Source organism: Apus apus, chromosome 8, assembly GCF_020740795.1.
Source record: "Apus apus isolate bApuApu2 chromosome 8, bApuApu2.pri.cur, whole genome shotgun sequence".
Lineage (NCBI taxonomy): Eukaryota > Metazoa > Chordata > Aves > Apodiformes > Apodidae > Apus > Apus apus.
In genome coordinates, this window is record NC_067289.1 from 15,850,706 (window position 1) to 15,865,504 (window position 14,799).

General features: G+C 45.6%; 1 protein-coding gene across 1 annotated transcript in view; it reads right to left on the reverse strand.

Moving 5' to 3' along the window:
• The window catches only part of LPP (LIM domain containing preferred translocation partner in lipoma), a 323,116-nt gene extending 321,595 nt beyond the window's left edge, over positions 1-1,521 (reverse strand). The window contains 1 exon segment of the mRNA XM_051626360.1: positions 1,200-1,521. The gene's annotated coding sequence lies outside the window, so the exon portion shown is untranslated.
• Positions 1,522-14,799: the final 13,278 nt, after the last annotated feature.

Here is a 14,799-nt window from a genome sequence, read left to right on the forward strand (position 1 = left end):
CATGGCCACCACCCACACCATCACCTGAGAACAGCCAATCCTGCAGGGAAAAACCCTCCAACAAAAGGTAGACAATTGAAGAGGGGAATAACAAAGCTAATAAATTTAGGAGTGACAGGTCATGAGGTGGGCAGGGGGAGAGATAAAGTAGGCCAAGAGGCAGAGAAAAGTTTTAAATGGTAAATCTTTATCCTCATATAAATATTTCCCAAGGGAAATCCCATATTCAAGAGTATTATTTAGCCTTGCCTGGGCCAGTCCTGCAAGGGTGGGAATAACCAGAAAGTCTCCCACATCCCCCAACTGTGCTGCTGCACAGCAAGCTGGGCTACACACGAAACAGCAACTAACATTTTCCAGCATGAACATGGTTGGTAATGTACCAAAAATAAATTCAGTGTCCTATTTTATGACTCCAAACATTTCCTTGCCTTCCCAGTGTCCCACACCTGTAAATACTTGGTGAGCCAGCACTGGCTCTAGCACCCAGCTCCCAGACATCCAGGAACTCCCCATGTTCAGAGCTTGCCCCAGCAATTGTTCCTGGAAGGTATAAGCACACGCTCTACAGGTAAGTGACTCCAAGGAAGCAAAGAAATTCTCAAATCTAGAGTATTTTCAAAAATGTGAGACTTCCATGAGAGACCTGGCATTTCACATTAGTCAAAACCACGTTCTGCGGCAGCCAAGAGTTGTAGATGTGTAGGAAGACACATCAACAAGCCTGATGGTTTCCGAAAGCTCTTAAAGTTTTTGTATCTAAACGTATCCATTTGTAACTAAATGTATCAATTACCTTGTAAGAGAGAAAGATACCAAACAACAACCCACCCCGAAAGCCAAACAACCGGGCCAAAAAGCAAACTTGCACAGGCATAGAAAAAAAAACAAACACAAACAAATAAAAATAATCAAAACAAAGTAGCTGGTTTGTTTCACCAACGGGGCCAAACAGCACCTCGAGGTACAGAGGCCAGAGCAATTACAGCATGAGTTTCTCCATCAACACCTCCTACTCCGGAGCACTTGCCTGCTCCCCAGCACAGCCCCAGGGCGTGGAGAGCGCTCCTGCTCAGCGGCAGGAACGGGACCTGCCCGTTCCAAGGGGAGGGCAAGACAAGGGGCAGGGAAAAAAAAAAATATATATATTAAAAAAGTTCAGTGTGACGTCAGAGTGTGGGAAACTTTTACGTCCTTACCTGCTGGGGAAGGGTGGGCCTCCCCGGGAGTATAAAAAGCTGCTGGGGTTTTACTCAACTCGCTATTTACTTCCGAGCCCCAGCCAGGGGGTCGGCGGGCACCGGGGGGGGGGCGGGGGGAGGCAGCGCTGGGGCCCCCGCCCGGGCCAGGTGCACCTGCGGCGGGCAGCCCCGAGCCCGGGCAGCCCCGGGGGGCTGGGCCCGCGGGCAGCCCCGCCGGGGGGCGAGGGGGGAGCGGGCAGCCCAACCGCTGAAGTCCCGGGGAAGTTTCCCCCCGCCCCGCCCCGAGCGCTGCCCCCGCCCAGCCGCCGGGCTCGCACCGCGCCGGGTGCCCCCCCCCCCCCCCATGCCCCGGGCGGCCCGAGCGCCCCGGGCGGTGGGAGGAGCCAGGAGAGGCCCCCCCGGGAGGCCGGCAGAGCTTCCCCGCCCCGGCCGGGTGCTCCAGCTGTTGCACAGCTGCCTCGGCGGGCGGAGAGGGGGAAGAGGAAGGGGGCAAGTTATTATCTGCAACAATACCTCGGGGGGAGGAGGCAGCGGAGGCGAGCGCGGCGGCGGCGGCGGCGGGAGGAGGCGGCGGGGGGAGGTGGGGCCGGGGGCGGGGATGGGGCCACGGCCGTGCCCGGGACCGCCCCACCACCCCCGCCCCTCGGCCCCGCCGCCGGCCCCTTCCGCCCGCCGGCCCCTTCCGCGCTCTGCGCCGCTGCCCCGCCGCCTCTCCCGGCAGCCCCTCCCGCGCTCCCTGCTCTGCACACCCCCCGCCCCCCGCGGCATCCCCCCGGCATCCCCCCGGCCAGCCCCTCCCGCATCCCTCCTTTCGCTGCTTCCAGCTCCCGCGCCCCTCCGCATCTCCCCGGCCGCGGCCCTCCCGACTGCCGCATCCCTCCCTCCCTCCATGTCCCCCTCGGCCCTTACCCTCCCTCGGCTGGAAGAAAGGGGGGAGAGGGGGGGAGCAGCAACCCCGAGCTCGGCGGGACGCCCCCAAAATAAAAAGTGAAAGCCGCGGCCGCTGCCTCCCGCCCCTTCGGGCTGCCGCGCTCTGCCCGGGGCTGACGTCAAGGGCCCAAATTCCTGCCTTTCCCTGCAGGCAGATTTGCCCATGTAAGGACTGGGGCCGGGGCCGGGGCTGCCGCGGGGCCGGAGGGGGCTGCGCTGCCCCGTGTTGCGCGGGGGGGGGAGCAGCCACCGGTACCTCGGGGATGGGGGCGATGGGGCTGCAGGCAGCCCCGACCCTGCGAGCATCACCCTCCTGCCTTGTAACCCGGAGTGTTAGGCCCAGAAACGCGCAGCCTGGCCTGCAGTATTCAACTTTTCACGGAGAAGTTTTGTTACTTTTTTGGATGCTTTTCCCAACTAACTTTTTCTCTGCTCTTCCCCAAAAGGGGCGCGGAAAAAAAGTGTGTGGTGGGGGGAGAGGTAAAGGATGCTCGGATCTAGAAAGGAGATGCCTGCTTGGAGATTCAAAAAAAAAACCTGCCGAGCATGCTAAGGAGAGGGGGAAGGGAAACCGTTTTCTGATCGCTTTGTTTGTTTTGTGGCTATTACGAGGACTGCAATTAAAATAATTCGGATTTTGAGTGTGTCTATTTTTATAATGGAATGTTACCCTTTAAGTAGCCCTTGGGTATCTGCATGTGCCCTGAAGAGAAGGGGAAGACAGAAGGGTTACATGGTGTTCGGGCTGTGGAGGGGAGAGTTGCCAAGCCTTACTCATTTGGAAAGAGATGCCTGGATGAGTTTTTAAGCACTTTAAATGTATTTCATTTTGACAGTAAAGGGCTCTGCTTTGCACTTCCAGAAGATGTTTACAATCTTATGCCATTATCAGCTTTAATGTCCACAGTCAGTGCTTGACAGCCCCAGGAGGGAAAGTTTGCACGTAAAGACCCAAAAAAGGACATTAAGTGCCTAAAAGACTTCAGAAGCTGGAGCAGAGAGTTGTGATCCAGCCTCCCTCACCCTTCCCTGGCTGCCAGAGTGGCTAAAACAAGCAAGCATGCTCCCAGATTAACCTGAGTGCTCTGGCAGATCCAAGACCCCCAGAAGATACCACCCCAACAAGCACCCCTTCCCTGGCAACCCCTGCTGAAGGGGAAGCATGACATATCCCAAATTCAGTGCAAATCTCCTGTCTGAAGTTGATTCAGTGTCCTGCACTGGCCCCTTGTACCAAGGGTGCTAAATTCCTCCCAAGGGATGGAGAGGGCTGCTGGAGCCAGATGCTATCTTACAAGCACTGCAGCTAAATCTTTGTAAGCCTGTCAGTCACAGCCAGAGTCATGTTCTGAGCATTATGACTATGATTAGAAATACCCTAGCCTTGTCCTAGCAGCCTACCCTGTGTTTAAACCCTACTGAGATCCAAAACCAAAGCAGAATAGCGCATGAGTCACCAGGGCCCTGTGCTGTAGATGCACCTGGAGTGCCAACAGTGCTCTGTGAACATGACCTGTTGTGAAAGACTTGGGCATGGCTGCTTTCTAAAGCACTGGTGGATGAGACCATAGCACCAACATAAGCTCAGAAGGTAAAGCCTTTGCTCAAGGCACTGTAAATCTGGGTTCAGTTCCCTCCCTGGAGTACCTACAGTTTAAGTGTCTCCTTCCAGCCTAGTGCTTTGACCATCAGGGTTCAAGGTCATGCTCCTTCTTCATCAGTCTCAGAGGAAAACTCGTTATGGCATTTTATGCCACAGAGGTCAGGCGGTCATCAAGAGGGACTTCCTGGCACTGACGTCCATCAGCCTCAGTGTGGTGGGGCTCTCAACGGAGTCCTGATTTGCACTGCTCTGGAGAAGCAGATTTACAGGGGGATTGTTGCCTTTTTTGCTTCCTTCTCTGATCAATCTTTCTTGCAAATCTGCAACAACCCTTGTGTTGTGTCAACTGGTGTCTGAAAACTAAAAGAAACTGTTTGGCCCAAGATGAGAGACAAGTGTTCTCTATTTAGTATTTCAGAGAAAACCAGTGGTCAAATATTTTCCTTGTCCTGTATCCAACAATTATTGCTTCTTTATCCATCAAGCTTATGCAATTTTCCAGTCATCTTAACAGAAGAGAGAATACTTGGCACATCTCGTAGCAGCCTCCAAATGATCCCAAAAGTTTTAAGCTGTGAGCCTTCTCAATGTGAGATAGTACCTGCTACTACCTCCATTTTTCAGGTAGATGAACTGTGACTAATCCTCTGCAGCACAGCAGCAGAAGTTTGATTCGCAGCCCATTACCCTTGTAACATGCTGCCTAGAATGGTCACTGCCCTGTCTAGCACAGCATGAATTTTCTCATTTTTATTTCAGTTTCCTATCATGACCAATATCATACATTTTGGAAATGAAAGTAGAAAATGCAAGGTGTTGAGCCTGGCTGTGAAAATCAGTTCTTTGCCTGGAAAGAATCAAAATTACTGGCAACATGCAATCATTCCTTCAGTAATATCTACCACACCCTGCTTCATAGCAGCAAAATGAATTAAGCAGCAAAAGACTGAAATGCCTGACATTGCATAGGCCACTCAGGAGGCAGTAATACAAGAGTCAGCCTGGGCCAATATTAATTCAAGGAAATTAAGTTTTTTAGTGGTTAAAGTGCATGACTAGAAGGCTGGAAACCTGGCCTGTGTTCCTACTTTTCCCGTGTTGTGTGACTTTAAACCAGTTGTTTTGCCTCCCCTTGTCTGCTTTTCAGAGTTTGATCTCTGCTTTTTGGTGAGATTTCAGATGTAAAAGCATAAAAAAATAAAAAGATAGAGAAGAGCTCTGTGAAAGTCATGGGAATTTATCCCTTGGGCTGTAAAGCAGGAGCAGCATTACCTAAATCATACCTGACAGAGGTTCACCTATTCTGTTCATAAGAGTATCTAAAGGATCCATTCCAGAGCTTCACAGTTAGAAAAACTTCCCTTATCTCCAACCCAAGTCACGTTTGCTGCAATTCAGCTCTTAATCAGATGAAGTAGTGGGGATCTGACGTATTCCCTCACTAGCAACAATTCCAGAACAACAGGAAAGTCGCCCACCTGGTGAACTAATCCTTCCGTGGGTAAAAGCCAGAGAGGCTGGAAAACACAGTAAGTGCATGTTCTTGGGAGAGTTGCCACCTAATTTTCAGACAAAGATCAGATGCAATTAGCCTTAGATCAACTGGAGACTCCTCTGCCAACTGCAGGACTTTTCACCCTCCTTGCCATGAGGACGCCCATTTCCATCAAGACACACTTTGCAGCAGCTCACTTGACCCTTTGGTCTCCAAAGGGTATTCTTGGAAGCACATGTAAAGTCTGAACTCACAGAAGTAGCATTTCTGTGGCTCTGGGGAAGGAATGAGGAAATACCAGCATAGATACTAGGCAGACAGGAGAGAAAAGACCCAACCTGTAAGTCTGAATTAATTTCCAACTGTGGTGCAAGTTCCTCGTTTAGTGATACACACATCGTGCTTGCAGCCTGGTGGAAGGAATCTAGGAACAGCAGTGGGCCAACTTTGTCATTCCCCATTTTGCAGGTATGTTTTCATCCATACAGGAATGCAAGGCATGTACTGGGCAGGCACTAGTAAATCACATATCACTGACAGTGACAGAGTCTGGACCAGAACCCTGAGGGAATCTTCATTGACGAGAAACAAAATTTCCAACAACCCCCCACAACTTTCCATGAGTGTATCAGAGACAGTGACCATCAACAAACCCCTCTGCATCTCTGTACACATCTTCGAGTTGTGTGTGGTTCACCAGGTGCTCAATTTTACCTGGAGATTAGTTCTATCTAATCCCGTATCATTTTGCTATTGGCCACAGTAAGTTCTGAGCAGCTCAGGGAAGTATAAATGGCTCCATCCACTGTCCAGGCCATATCTGCCTGTTCCACACTTGGAAGAAATTCTAAAGCTTGGTGAACTGCTGAATCCCAATGCTGAGAAGTACAGTTGAGTAACATGCCAGTGTAGCATAGTTAATTTTAAAGACATACTTAAATCCAATTTGAGCCCAGAGAGATTTTAGCTTAGGTTTAAGTGTTCAGTTGAACAGGGGTGGATTTAAGGATTGAAGTGTTTTGCTAGACTGGATCTTTGGTAATGAGGAAGGAGAGTTGCTAGTACCTAGAAGAAAGAACTTCCTGGAGTTCTGTGGCCACAGGCAGACCATAAATAGCACTACTCCATTTTTCTACTACAATTTGATGAAATTCGCACATAGAATTGGTAAAGAAGTTGACAATTTCATTAAGAATCCTCACTGTCTGGGTCTTGGCTTAGTAGGAAAAAAAAGCAGGTTTATAGTATCTCATCAGGGTGATGTGATATAATTAAAGCAGAAGTCACTAGACTTTGTATTTTATACCATCTGGTATCTTGCACAATATCTCACTAATGGTGAATGTCTCATGTCCAGATTTTAGCATGAAATAGTGAGTGCTTTGTTTTACAGGAAGGGAATTGGTCAGATTCTTTAAGGAGTCCATACTGAATAAACAAAGAAGTACCCCAGTCTTCAATGTTTGCAGTAACAAATATTTTGGGGGACATTTTTGCATAGGCTCTGACCTCCCTGTTGAGAATCAAAGTAAAAATATTGAATGTACTAAACAGATGCCTTCTCCTAGTGACAGCAAGATGAGCAGAGACAGCTGGTTAGAACAACAACAACAAAAACACATCATCATTCCTGCTTTGGCTCCAAAAAATCTTGGACTTGTTGTCAAGGAAGAGAGCTATGTATGTAAGATGCCAAGAAAGAGACAAATATTACTGAATCTGGTAGCATTTTAGTGGATGTGCTGGAAATAACTGAAGTAGGAAGAAAAGCTGGATGAGCTCCATTATTTATTAAAAGAATGCCTCTTTGTATTTCCACAGGGACCTATAGCCCATATAGTCATTAACACATTTACAAGATGTATATTTTGAATATGTTGCTTCACTCATCAATCTTGTGGGCTCTTCTTCTAAAATAAATAGAATTACAGCACATAAAAATGTGTACAGCCACATAAATAGAATCTCTGCAAGCTAGAAATGCCAACTGTGAATTTCACAAGTTGCTCCTTCAATCAGGGAAGATGGGTGTAGTACAGACACAGCTAGAGAGACCAGAAATATTAGGAAGGGAAGATAAAAGAAAATTAGATTCCCCCCGATGAAAAAGAACAGAAATAATTCACACACACACCAAACAAACAACACATAGAAAAAGCAACAAAAAAAAAGGGAAACCAAAATTAAAATAGGAAGAACTACTCTGAATGAAAAACAGTCTGAGCTGTGTTGAAGAACAGACCAGAGAAGAAGAGTTTTTTGGCAAGACTGCAAAATAAGCCAGTGACTTTCTGGCCTCCCTGCACAGAGCTAATACACACTTTCTCTTGGTGGCTTTCATGTGAACAAAACTTGACCTCTCTTCTTGGCCCCTGGGCAGACTTGAGGGAAGAACTACAGGACTGATGAGAGGAGATGAATAAATCAAAAACTGTGCCATTTGACTAATGCCAAAGACAAGTAACTTGAGGTGGACATTCCAGGAGTAGGTAGACCCAAATCCCATGCCATAAGAGGTTGACCTGTGCAAAGGCCAGGATGTGCTGGCTCAGGAGGTGCCTTTCATGGATTGTTTCAAAATCCGTAGCTGCCTCCTTCAGAGGCCCTAAGTAGTTTAAAGCCTCAAAGCAACAAATTTAACAAACACAAGGGATGAGAATTGAGGCGTGTGACCAGTTTGACAGACCAGCCTGTAAACAGAGGACAATGAAGACAAAACAAGAGGACATGGCTGCTGGTCTCCAGTTCTTGGCTGCCAGCTTTGCCCATTCTCGGCTACGTGATCAGGCAATCTGTGTATCATCATTTTCTTTGTAGGAAACCAGCATTGAGATTCCTGCTCTGCAACAGAGCAGATGTTGGACCTTGGGAAAGTTGCAGATTGAGCTAAGTTGGAAACAGCTTCCACCATTTGCCAATATCTTGGAGAGTCTGGAAGCTTTCCCATCTCCACTGTGACAAAAACAGGACTTCTCAACATTTTTGGAGGACTTTTCTTCCTTGTAATAAAGGACAAAAAGCATGCAATGAAAAACAAATCACAGTGCCAGAACTGACTGAGGATCAGGGCACCATTCTGCCTGCTTTATTACACATCTTGCCAGCTCCAGCTCCAAGATTTGACCTGCAGTCTCTCAGCCACCCCAAGAATGACCATGCCATGATGAAGGACCGTTTTGGCCAGACATTCCACAGTGATTCCAAGAAAATATTTCCTAGAGTGTCTTACTGAAATGGATGCACTCCCACACACACAACATGAAAGGAATCATGTCTGACAAATAAACATTTTCTAATGAGAAACATTTATCCAACATGTTCCTCCCCAGTGACTCTGGAGCTTTGTGCCTCAGTGCACCATTAAGAAAAAGAGACAACAGCCCTTCCCAGCCCCTGGGAGAATACAATCGGATAATAAAGTGATGGACATGCTGCCTCCATTAGTTACCCTAAGAGGTCCACATACATTATAGTATAGATTGAATCAATAAAATTTATAGGGCCTATTATAACCCATATATTTGACCTTGACCATCAACATCTCTGCCCACAGGCTGCTCTATCTGTTCCATTCCTCAGTGGGACACTGAGGTGATGCAGGGCACCCCAGCAGCCCTGGGCTTAGCTATCCATATATATGTATTTCCTCATACCGTTGGGAATTTGAATTGCTGAGGAGCCAGCCCAGCCCTGTGCCAGTAAGGTGACAGATCCCTGGCACTGGAGCTGCTCGTGAGCTGCTTATGGCTGGAGAGGAATGTCTGCAGAGAGCTAAACCAGATTGCTCATAGATCTCCTCCAGATTGTTCACCTCTAATCTAGCCAACAATTTGAGAGTAAATGTAGACAGGGAGCACCATCTTTCCTTCACTTGCTTCAGCATAATAACCTGAGAACGTTGTGTTTGTACATAGATATTACGAGATGGCTGCACAGGAGAAACCTTAGGATCTCACTGGTGCTTTGGCAAATGCATAAGGTGTCAGAGCCACCTACACATACCCTTTCCCCTCTTGCAGGACACATCTGTTTCAATTACTTGTTTGATACTAGTGACGCACCACAGCCACTGCAGCTGAAGTACCACAGTCCAAGGAAGGGCTGGTGCTCCAGACTGAGCCTGGGAATACAAAGTGATAAACTTACAAATACTTCTTCTGCACAGAGCTTTTATAAGGGGTCAAATGGCTTCAAAACTTCAGGAAAGCTGGCAGTTTGGCACTGGATGTATTTTTCAGGCCCACACCTTTAGCAGGGATTAAAAACAAGTTTTGAGTTGGTATTTACATTATCCTGCCTACGTTTCAGCCATTTGCAGAACTCTGGATGCCCATCTCACATGTTCAGCACCTCACCCTTCCCAAGCGTAGGCTGAAAAATGTCACTTTTCTCCACTATTAAATCAAAAGCTGGCTACACCCATGTGTCAGCTGTTTAACACCCTCTGTTCCCTCCCTCTGGGCAGCTGACCAGGGATAATGACCTATATCCTTAAAGTGTTTGGTTTATTTAGCATTACAGAAAAGGAGGGTTTGAGACAACAAGCCACCTAAGAATATAGCTGTTCCCATCCTATCTCGTTACAGAGAAGCCAGCTTATGTCTTCACTTGTGGGAGCACAGCAGAACCAGCCAGCTCAAACCCTTGAATGTCCAAGACTTCGTTTGGGGTCTCTCCTGCTGTGTCTTTGTCCTAAACAGACTGCTTCCAGCACCTTCCAATCAAGACCTTTCATTCATGCTTTATGTTCAGCTGGGAACAACAAGCTACTTAGCCTTGCTTTAGCCACATCAGCACTGCTCTGGAGATTCCGAGATGAGGTGCCCACTCTGCACACGTGGTAGCAAGGTGCTGGTGGAGAAGCTGAGCATCACCTGGGAGTGTTTGAAAGCACTGGGACTTTGTCATGGCCACCCAGAGCATGACATCAGTTGACTCTGTTGGTTTTGAACACCAACTGCAAGGTGTGCACAAGGATCTGGGCTGGTATACACCCTGCATCAAGCCTCACCCCATGATGAGACAGACAGGCAAATGAGAAAAATTGGGCCCTGGCCCATTCCTGTGATTAGATCATTATAATGGGTAAATATTTTCCTAGATAGAGAGCCAAGATAAAGGGCTCCTGATGTCTGACATGGAGTTTGAACACGACCTCTACATTGTAGTTTTTTGTAATGTGCTTTCACCAAATGAGTATCTTTTTACCCAAAAAAACGTAGGAAATTAAATAGGAACTTGTTAATAGTCAAAGATGAAGTTGTAGATCTCACAATAACAGAAGAATAATAGAAGAATAAACTCTTCACTAAATACCAAGAACAGCATAAGAACCGCAGCTCAGTTTTAGTCTATGGTCAAATTGTTCAGCAGTAAATATGGATTTAGTAACAGGTACAAAGGGTTAATTCCCAGAGGACATTATAGCTCTGCATGATTCAGTCTAAACATTTACTGAGGAGTAGAGAAAAGTGTCTGAGTGGTAGAGGCAGAGTCCCAGAGATTGGTTTAGTGAAGTCTCTTTACTAAGAGTCTGTTGCTGCACAGAAAAATGATTGTGATTTTTTAAAAAATGAAAATCTGTGTTCTTGTGCTGGAGCAAACAGTGATTAATCATTCCCTGCTCCTTTTCTCTGCATTATTCATGATTTTCTGAGCTCTGCTGTGTCCTCTCTCTTGGTGTTCCAATCTCATTCTAAGCTTTCCCAGAGTTTGGGGGCTTTTGTGTCAGAGGAGCTGGTTTATTAACCTCCTTAGTGGCAGGTAGTCTTTGAGGAACAAGTCTGGCTTAAATTGCACTTCATATCCAAGAATGTTCTCTGGTATTTGACCTTCTTCAGACACAATAACCTTGATTTTTCAAATCTGTAACCAGCACCTGTAGAGTTTTCAAACAAATAGGCTCAAGTTCCTTGATGTTCTTGATGCCCACATTTGATTGCTCTGTAATCACACTTCTAAAATGTGTGACAGGGTTACACATGGGGGAAAAAGATAGTTAGAAATAATCTTGTTTCAGAATAGCAGGGGGTTTATGGGAGCTGCAAGACAAAGAAAAATCTTTCTTTCTTTCTTTCTTTCTTTCTTTCTTTCTTTCTTTCTTTCTTTCTTTCTTTCTTTCTTTCTTTCTTTCTTTCTTTCTTTCTTTCTTTCTTTCTTTCTTTCTTTCTTTCTTTCTTTCTTTCTTTCTTTCTTTCTTTCTTTCTTTCTTTCTTTCTTTCTTTCTTTCTTTCTTTCTTTCTTTCTTTCTTTCTTTCTTTCTTTCTTTCTTTCTTTCTTTCTTTCTCTCCATTGTTTTATTTGGAAGGCAGCCACCCAAGTTTCCTTGTCAGTAGTACAGGGATTTGTAAATAGAACAAAGAGCTTCCTCACACCCAGGCACAGTGTGCAAGCCCAGCACAGCCACGGTGCGTCTTCGCAGACTGTTCCCTTGAACTTTGCATCTCACTCCTCCTGAGAACAGTCCTGCATGCCAGCTTGAACAGATGTGGTTTCCTTTAGGAAAGGTTTTCTGTTAGGGTCATTCTGACTTCCCTTTCGGAGCTTTCCAGCTTCATGTGCTCTTTGCTCAAGGGATTACTGCGGTGACCACTAACTCTGTGTGCTACTGTTAAGCTTCTCCTCACCTGCTGGCTGAGCTGAATGGATGCTGAAATCTCTGTTCCACAGAAAAATCTGACATTTCGTCTTTTCCTGAATCAAACCGGAAAGTTGCAATTTCCTTTGAACGCAAATTCTGAGGAACGTCATTTCAGAAAGAGCAAAATGGCCTCTCTGCAGCCTTTTGTTTGGGTGTTACCTACAGGTTTCTATCTGAGACTGAAGCTAGCTTAAAATGTATCCAGTTCCTAGTTTTACCAATTGCACCCTGGCAGCACCCACCGCTCCTCAAGACGTCCAGGGAGCTGCAGAGGGTGCTCAGCCGGAGATGTAAGGGAACAGGGCTGGAGGTGTGACACTGAGCCAGGGGCAGTTTTGTCTCACCCAGGTACTTGCTCTCTTGCCATCGCTTCAATTCCACCAGTGCCCTTATGTACTTCGAGCTTATAAGCATCTCAATTCTTTTTTTTCCAGCCTCACTGAAGTAAAAAGCTTTTACTATATCTCACTGAGGATGTAGCTCAAAGACAGCAGGTTGTACAAGCCCAGCATGGTATTTCCAACATATTGAGTGCTCTATCAAATGACACTAATTTAAGAGGGAAGCTTTAAGAAGTTTCAACTAAACAAAGGCACAAGGCTCTGCAGACCCTCTTATTTGAGCCTCAGTAGAGCTGTTTTTTCAGTTCTGGTTGGTTAGGAAAGTTTTTAAATGAACAAGAATAAGACATTCTACTGTTGATAAAGAGCATCAAAAGTTCACAGTGGTTGAACTAAGCTGAGATAAGCCGTAGGCAGCTCTGAAGCAGCAACAATATAGCAGGGAAAACGGCCCTGCCCTGTGGGCAAATGACAAAACAAAGAAAACAATGGAGGAAAAGCTGCTGCTACCTGGCCTTTCTGGGGATAAAAAAAGAAAAAAGAGGAAAATGAGAAAGAAAAATAAATAAATAAATAAATAATAATAACAAAAAAAAAACACATTAAAAAAAAGAGGGGGAAGGAAACAGAGACAAACTTCAAGACCAAAATCTCATCAGACTCAAAATCAGTGTAACTCCCACATTGCAGCAGTTTGCAGGTCTACTAGACACGAAGCTGTTCCTTTACCCGAAAACCAAACACAAAAGTCACGGAAACCCATCATGCCAATTCTTTGGCTGTTTTCCGGAGCAGAATCACTTTAAATGTCAATGTTCCCTTTGTTCTGTGCACCCTTTATAATGAGTCTATCATCTGTTTGGTAAAAGATCCAATGAAATATGTAATAAGGTTATCTCACCATCTCTCTCTATTGTAAAGCCATATCTGTTCTTCCACTCATTAATTATTGTCTTCCATTTCCCGTGTCAGGTCTAAATTAGAAAATAGGGACTCCAGGCTTACAAGTTTAACAACTTACCATATATCAGCTGAGATGTGGTAACTCTTCATGTGCTCTCTCTTAGCCTGTAACAAACAAAACCAGTGTCATTTCGTGGTGCACAAGCTTGCAGCCTGTGCAATTCAGCTTAACCTCCTCTTGTCAGCTAAGCTGACAGTGATAGTTACCATGGCTCAGCTGATGTTCAGTCTTCATATTACAATACTTTGTCTTAAAATCTTGGGAGCTGAGCTCTACCATTGTAAATATCTGGAAAGCTACAATGATTTATGTGCTGTCAAAATACACTAAAAAAGAAAGAAAAAAAAAAAGAAAGAAAAGTGCCACACAATTACATTATTATTGGCCAATCCCCCTTGGTTTGCAGTTTTTCAAGCATGAACTTCTCAAACTTTGGATCAAGAAGAGAAACAATCTTTTTCTGAAGTGCAAACAAGGAAAAGTTAGGTAAGTATTCTAGCAATTTCAGGCAAATATATCACAGAAGCAGCATGCTTAGCCTTTTTACTGTGCATCTGTCTGAAGTTTCCAGTAAGATTTCCCTGATATATAGTAAGAGTCAAAACTCTAATCTGTTTTAACTCTTTTTTATTGTCTCTGCAGCACTAACTTTGAAAAATGGCCTTGTCCCCAAAGAACTGCACACAGTCCATGTAGGGAAGCTGTTAAAATAAATGCATTACATAAAAATATTGCAGAGGAACTCAGCTCTGAGGGTTTGGAAGCTACAACATATAGATATAAAACAGAACAGCTGAAGTAGGAGTGGAGGTCATACTCCAAGAGAGAAGAGGGAAGTCCCACATCTGGCAGTTGCTGCAGATGATCTGTGAAATCAACAATTCATACTTCTCTTTCTCAGGCCTGCAGTATTTTAATAAATTACTCTTCTCGTGTTAATGTCCTTCTGCCTTCCTGCTCACTGACCTCAGTACACACCAAGCTGATTCATAGAGCTGATTATTTTTTTGCATATGAGAGCTTTCTGGAGACCTTTTTTGTGCTGCTCTGCCTGCAAGACATCTGATTTATAGAGACTAAGACACAGTCGAGTGCTGTGTTGGCAGCCCTACCTGAGTGTTGTGTTTCCTACTCACCGTGTTCCTCTCCCTGCCCATGCCATGATCTGATTTTAGATGTTAGTCTGTATGTTGTTCAAAGAAGAGAGCGTACTTTCTCCCACTCAGAAAAGCTTCCAAGATCCCTAAGAGTAAAAATGTGTTTTTCCACCTGTCTTCCTTGCAGAACAGTGATAGCTGTCTAGAAACAGATTGTGAAATTCAGACAAGGAATAATGTGCAAATGAGAACATGATCCAGTAGTGGGAAAACCAGACAATACCAGGTGCCTTAAAAGGCTGAATTACAAACGAGACAGCAAAAAGACCTAAGATCACAGGAGATGATGGAGGAGCATGGCTTGGTGTTTGTCTGCTTATTCCAGCAGGATGTGCAGATTCCACCCTCATGACACACAGCATCATCTCACCTCATCAGTTCCTCATAACACAACCTCTTTTCTGTAGTGCTGAGTCAGCATCATTGTGGGATCACCTCTTGGCCATGCAAGATACAGAGAAAGTCCA